The sequence below is a fragment of the Nomascus leucogenys genome, chromosome 14 (assembly GCF_006542625.1).
Source record: "Nomascus leucogenys isolate Asia chromosome 14, Asia_NLE_v1, whole genome shotgun sequence".
NCBI lineage: Eukaryota > Metazoa > Chordata > Mammalia > Primates > Hylobatidae > Nomascus > Nomascus leucogenys.
The window spans coordinates 71028488-71034487 of NC_044394.1; positions in this window are offsets into that span (position 1 = coordinate 71028488).

Consider the following 6000-nt stretch of genomic DNA (forward strand, 5'->3'; position numbering starts at 1 on the left):
AACTTGTCCAAGGCCACACAGCCAGTGTGTGGTGGAGGAGGGATGTGTAGGCTGGGTATAGGATCTGTGAGCCTAACCACTTGGATAGACTACCATACCAGAAGGAGTGCTTTGGGCCCAGGGCCTCCAAGTTCCTATCAAATCAGTGTGTGGTAGTCTGAAGGCTAGATGGGGAGGTAGAGGGTAGAGGAGAGGGCCCATCATTAGGAGAAGGGCCAGATGCTCTGGGGAGGGGGCATGGAGCCAGGAGCTTTGGGAAGAACTTCCCTCTGACTTAGGGCTGCATGTGGAGCTGGGCTCCTCACTGTGAGGATGGTCGGAGCAGGTGTCTGCTCGGGGGAGGGTGGTGGTGTAGGAAGAAAGTGAGAGTGGTTCTGGGGATTTCCAGCTGCTGGCAGGGAGACCCAGCTGGGTGGGCCCTGCTGGAAGAGTAGGGGAGATAGACGAGGCCTGGGAGCATTTGCTGAGTTTTCTTAGCTGTGTCCCCAGAAAAACGGGGTGAGTAACACAGCGAGGGCAGGGCCATCAGCCTCCTGGAAAGAGGAGCTTCTGTGTTGGGAGCTTACTGCCTTTGCCCAAAAGAGTCCTCCTTCTCAGATCTGCCCTTTCAGATCCTACCCATCAGTCCTCCACTCCACAGCCGGGGAGCCTCCCAGGGGCCAAGAGCTGGGCAGATGCTGAGGCCTACCATGTGCTGGGCAGTGTTGGATACCAAGGGAGAGGTAAAAATTAAGAAAAGATGTGGCTGGGGTTGATGGAATTCCATGGCCGTGCCCAGGAGCTGCCCCATGGCTTGAGCGATGTGTTCTCCCGTGCAGGCATCCAGGCGCCTCTTACCCTTCCACCCCTGCACTGACCTTGGTGTTGTGGAGGTTGGTTTAGGGGTCTGCTTCCCCACTACCCATTCCTCAAAGGCCACTGCCATAAACCCAGGCCCTAGCCCCACATCTAGCCTTCACTGCGAATGCTCAACTGGAGAAGAACCAGTAGGAGGAGCTGCAGGCCCAGAAAGATGCCTGGGTTGGGGGCTGGGGGTGGGTGTGCGGAGAAGAACGGTCTGGGTCTTGAAGGGCTGCGAGTGCCCGTGGAGCCTTCTGGAGTCAGGACTATTTTCTTCTCCTCAGTGGTGTAGTCATTGCAAAGATTTATCATAAACCGACACCCTGGAGAAGGCACAGGGCCTCCTGTTGCAGGCAGAAGTGTCTTTGTGGCTGGGGAGGGGACTTCCTTCCCCTTGAATGGATGCTCAGGAGCTAAGTAAACCAAGGCCAAGAAGCCCTGTAATAGACGCAGTTGAGAATGGAGGCAGGGCTTGGACCGTTCAGGCCAGGGTGAAACTGCGGGAACCTCCCCTTGGTTTGGCCACCAGGGAGGCCATGGAGGTCACCCTCTTGCCCTTTCCCTTCATCTCATCCCTGGCTTGGATCACTGTTTTCCTCCCACCATCCCTTATCCAAGGTTCCCTCCAAACAGGGACAGTGCTTGCTTGTAAAATTGGCTCAATTCAGGCCATGAGGGCTTAGGTGGGTCGAGGTGAGCTCTGTGCAACGGTCCTGCAACTAAAGGTCACTATGACCTGCCACCTGCCCAAAGGGCCAAACACACACTCCAGATTTTCCAAGCCCAGGATAAACCCAGCAATGATTTGTGTGGCCAGAAGAGGGCAGCATAGTACACCCAAGGTCCTCCCTTCAAAGGACCCCACCTCACCCGCAGCCCCACTCCCACACCCCACAGGCAGGCAAGTCTGAGCTTGTTCTCTGGGAATTCGAGGCCCTGAAGGTCGGGGGGCGGGGTGGCGAGGAAATGGGGCCCCAAATAGATATATATTTTAAATTGATTGCTTTTCAAATTTCATATTGGGACTTCCCTCCTTTAAAAGAAAAAAAAAATCACAGATACCTCCAATGTTGTCTGAAACAGTTTTTGTTTTTGTAATAAAGCTACTTAAACATGTACAAACATAAAATTAATGAACTCCTTGTACTGATGATAGCTCCCATACAAGGATAAGCCGAAATGAACATTCAAATTAAATATGGACAAATCTACAAACAAAATTTTAAAAATTCAAAACAATCTCATTCATCTGTGCTATATCACGTGCTGCCCTCAGAACTCCAGTGCAGAGGGACTCTGGCACTTCATTCCTAGGACGTGATTTTTGTTGTAGTTATTCCGTGTATTTATCTCCCGTTTTGGTGGAATAACTTTGCTTTTCCATCCTTTTCCTATTCTAACCACAGGGAAATATCCCAAGCACAGCATCGTAAGCACGTCCCATGTCACATGGTCTTCACTTGTTGCCAGCTTGTCGTATATGTGTCCCTTCTGTCTGCTTCTCCTTACTGGCTTGTGACAGTTGAGATGGTATTTTTAAGGTAGCCAGACTGATGATCCAGAAAATGTCTTTTTTCAGGAAAAAAAAAAACAAGATGAAATCACCCCCCCCCCCCCGCCACACACACACACACACACACGCACCATTGATAGAGAATTCTGAAACAGCAAGAATGCATGCCTGGAGCACCATTTGAGAAACATCATCCCCCCAAGCCCTTGCTTCTTACAATGAGCAAACTGAGGCTCAGAGAGGAGAGTTGCTTTAGCCAAGGTCACACAGCTAATCGGGGGGGGCAGCTGGAGAACTCAAGCGCCTCTCACTTTGTACAGCAGTGCCTCCTTTCAGCACCCTCAGGCAGCCCAAGACAGGCTGGGCCCTGGGAAAGGAGCCCTGGGGATGCTTGTAGAGATCAGTTCTCCCAGTTTGGGGTTGAGTTTTCTGCAGGTTTCAAGCAGCCATCTTCCAAAGCTCAGAAAATGAAATTGCGTAGACACAGCCACTGCTGCAGATGCGAAGACTTTGTCTCCGATCTCCCTGGAAACCCTAAATCTCTTCTGGACTTCAGGTCTGGCAAGAAGGCCCAAACAAGGGCTCTGTGTGTGTTCTCATTTAGTGACTTTTTTTTTTTTTGGAGACGGTGTCTTGCTCTGTTGCCCAGGCTGGAGTGTAGTGGTGTAATCTCTGCTCACTGCAACCTCCACCTCCTGAGTTCAAGCGATTCTCCTGCCTTAGCTTCCCAAGTAGCTGGGATTACAGGTGCCCACCACCATGCCCGGCTAATTTTTGTGTTTTTAGTAGAGATGGGGTTTCACCATGTTGCCCAGGCTGGTCTCGAACTCCTGACCTGAAGTGATCCGCCTGCCTCGTTCTCCCAAAGTGCTGGGATTACAGGCATGAGCCACTGTGCCCAGCCTCATTAACTGATTTTTAAAAAGCCTATTAGTAAGGTCTTTCAGGTATTGAGGCCATACTGGATACTATTATTAGGGCCTTGGGAAAAAAGATCCATTTTTGCTCCAACTCCAGGGGCAGGTTTTTAACATGAAGTCTATTAACTGCCAAGGGGTCCAAGGATAGAATTCAGGGGGTCTGAAAACTTGAAGGGGGTAAAAAGCCTGCATTTTTATTTTCCTTAGCCTGTAACGAAAGGTTAACACTTCCTTCAAATATACATGTCGACAGCAAACCAGTTAATCCTAGCAACACCTGTGTCTTTGTCAACAATAGAAGTCACAGACCTTTTCACATGACATTACAGCAGTTGTGGGAATCTTGAAATATCATTAACACTCATCATCACTACTTTGATATATTATTAGACCTGACACCATATTGTGTTATTTAAGTATCAAGAAAGAGCATATGCTTCTGTGTTCAAATATTTTAAGATATTTTCATAACTGTCTTTCAATATAATTGGCTTCCTTTCTTCTCCCATGTATTTTATTTTATGCATTTGAAAATATCCCAGCCTGTCAAAGGAGCTCATGACACAGCAGAAACACTTTTTGTCTTGGGGAAACACATCTGTAAAGAGTTACCTTTTTTTTTTCTTTGAGACAGGGTCTTGCCCTGTCACAAGGGCTAGAGTGCAGTGGCACAATCTCAGCTGACTGCAGCCTTAACCTCCCGAGCTCAAGTGATCCTCCCACCTCAGCCTCGTTAGTAGCTAGGACTACAGGCGTGTGCCACCATGCCTGGCTAATGTTCATTATTTTTTGTAGAGATGGGGTTTTGTCATGTTGCCCAGGCTGGTCTCGAACTCCCAAGCTCAAGCCATCCACCCACTTTGGCCTCCCAAAGTGCTGGGATTATAAGGCATGAGCCACAATGCCTGGCCAAGAGTTACCATTTCCTGTGCATCAATTATAAATTGAGCACACCTGGGTTCTTTAGGTGTATTATCTCTAAATCTTGCAACAAAGAGGTGTACACTATTATCTCCCTTTTATACATGAGGAAACTGAGGCTCAGAGAGATGCCTAATATCACATATGCTACAAAACATAATAAACATGTGAAGTATTACCATAGAAATATGGACAAAATGAGGGTAACTAAATGACTGTTTTTGTTCACTGCTATATTGTCCATGCCTGGCACTTCCTAGATGCTCAGTAGAGGTTTGTTGAATGACAGGAAGAAAAGATATCTAGTAGCCCTGCCAGGCACGGGACAGGAAATCCTTCAAAGGAAAGGTGAGGGTCAGGATGAGCCCTGGGATTCGGGGAAGTGCCGGGCTGGTGTAAGCCAATCATGGTACTTCATCCTCTATGATAGTTTCAGAAATGGCCTGTTACCTGGTTCTGGTCCTTGAGATGGGGAAAACTCATTCAGGACCATAGCTGACTCTTGACACTGGGGTGAAAGCCAGTGCAACTTGTAGCCCCTGCAGCCACCTTGTCCCCTATAAGGATAGCAGAGCAGAGGTGAGGGGGCAAGGGCCTTGGTGATGCTGAGAACCTCTGAGCTGAGCAGCCCCACAGCTTCTCACCTCTGCACTTTTTGTCAGGGAGATGACAAGCCTAGTTATATTTGAGCCTGTTTTAGTTGGGTTTTCTGTACCTTGCAGCTAAGGCATCCTAAGTGATGGAGTGCATGTGAAGAGGGAGGCAAGGGTCATCCCGAGAATGGCATCTGTGGCGTGACATGGCTGCCATTCTAATGAGCTTGTGCTTTATCCCAATAGGTGATGGCTTGGGGTGGATGGTCCAGGGGATTGAATGATTAGAGGAAGGGGCCGAGGCCGGGTGTGGTGGCCCACGCCTGTAAACCCAGCACTTTGGGAGGCCGAGGTGGGTGGATCACCTGAGGTCAGGAGTTCGAGATGAGCCTGGCCAACATGGCGAAACCCTGTCTCTACTAAAAATACAAAATTAGCTGGGCATGGTGGTGGGTGCCTGTAATCCCAGCTACTTGGGAGACTGAGGAAGGAGAATCACTTGAATCTGGGAGGTGGAGGTTGCAGTGAGCCAAGATCATGCCATTGCACTTCAGCCTGGGCCACAAGAGTGAAACTCTGTCTCAAAAAAAAAGAAGAGGAAGAAGAAGGAGGAGGAGGAGGAGGAGGAGAAGGAGAAGAAAAGAAGAAGAGAAAAGAAGAAGCCAAAATGGTGTGATTTATGATCTAGAGAGATTACTTTGTAGGCAGTGTGGAGGATGGGATACTGCAAAGTGATAAGTAATGGCTAAAAAAGGTAAAATGGTGCAAATATGGTAAATAAGCAAATTGGGAACGCACCTTATTCTGCTCTCAGATTGATGAAAAAGAGGAACAAAACAGGTAAGCATGTTCACATTGGAGATTTATTGTAAAACTCAACTTCCAGGGAACGCGTTTGAGTTGGTGCAGTCTCACGGATCTCGCAGTGGATAGGCTGCTGAGGAGGAGGCTGGAATGGTGGTGTCGAGACCCTGGCAGCACCAGCAGTGACGTCAGCATCTTCAAAGAAAGCATGACAGTCTCCCCAGTGCCATTTTAATGCTAGGAATCTTCCCTTCTAGTCTCTACAATTTTTTGAAAATTGTTAATTTTTCTGTGATTTAAGTGATTACTCTCAATGAACCGTCATACCTCATTTTCTCTACTCAGAAATTTTCAAGCATATAATACATTGGTATGAACTATAGTCATCATGTGGTATGATAGATCTCTT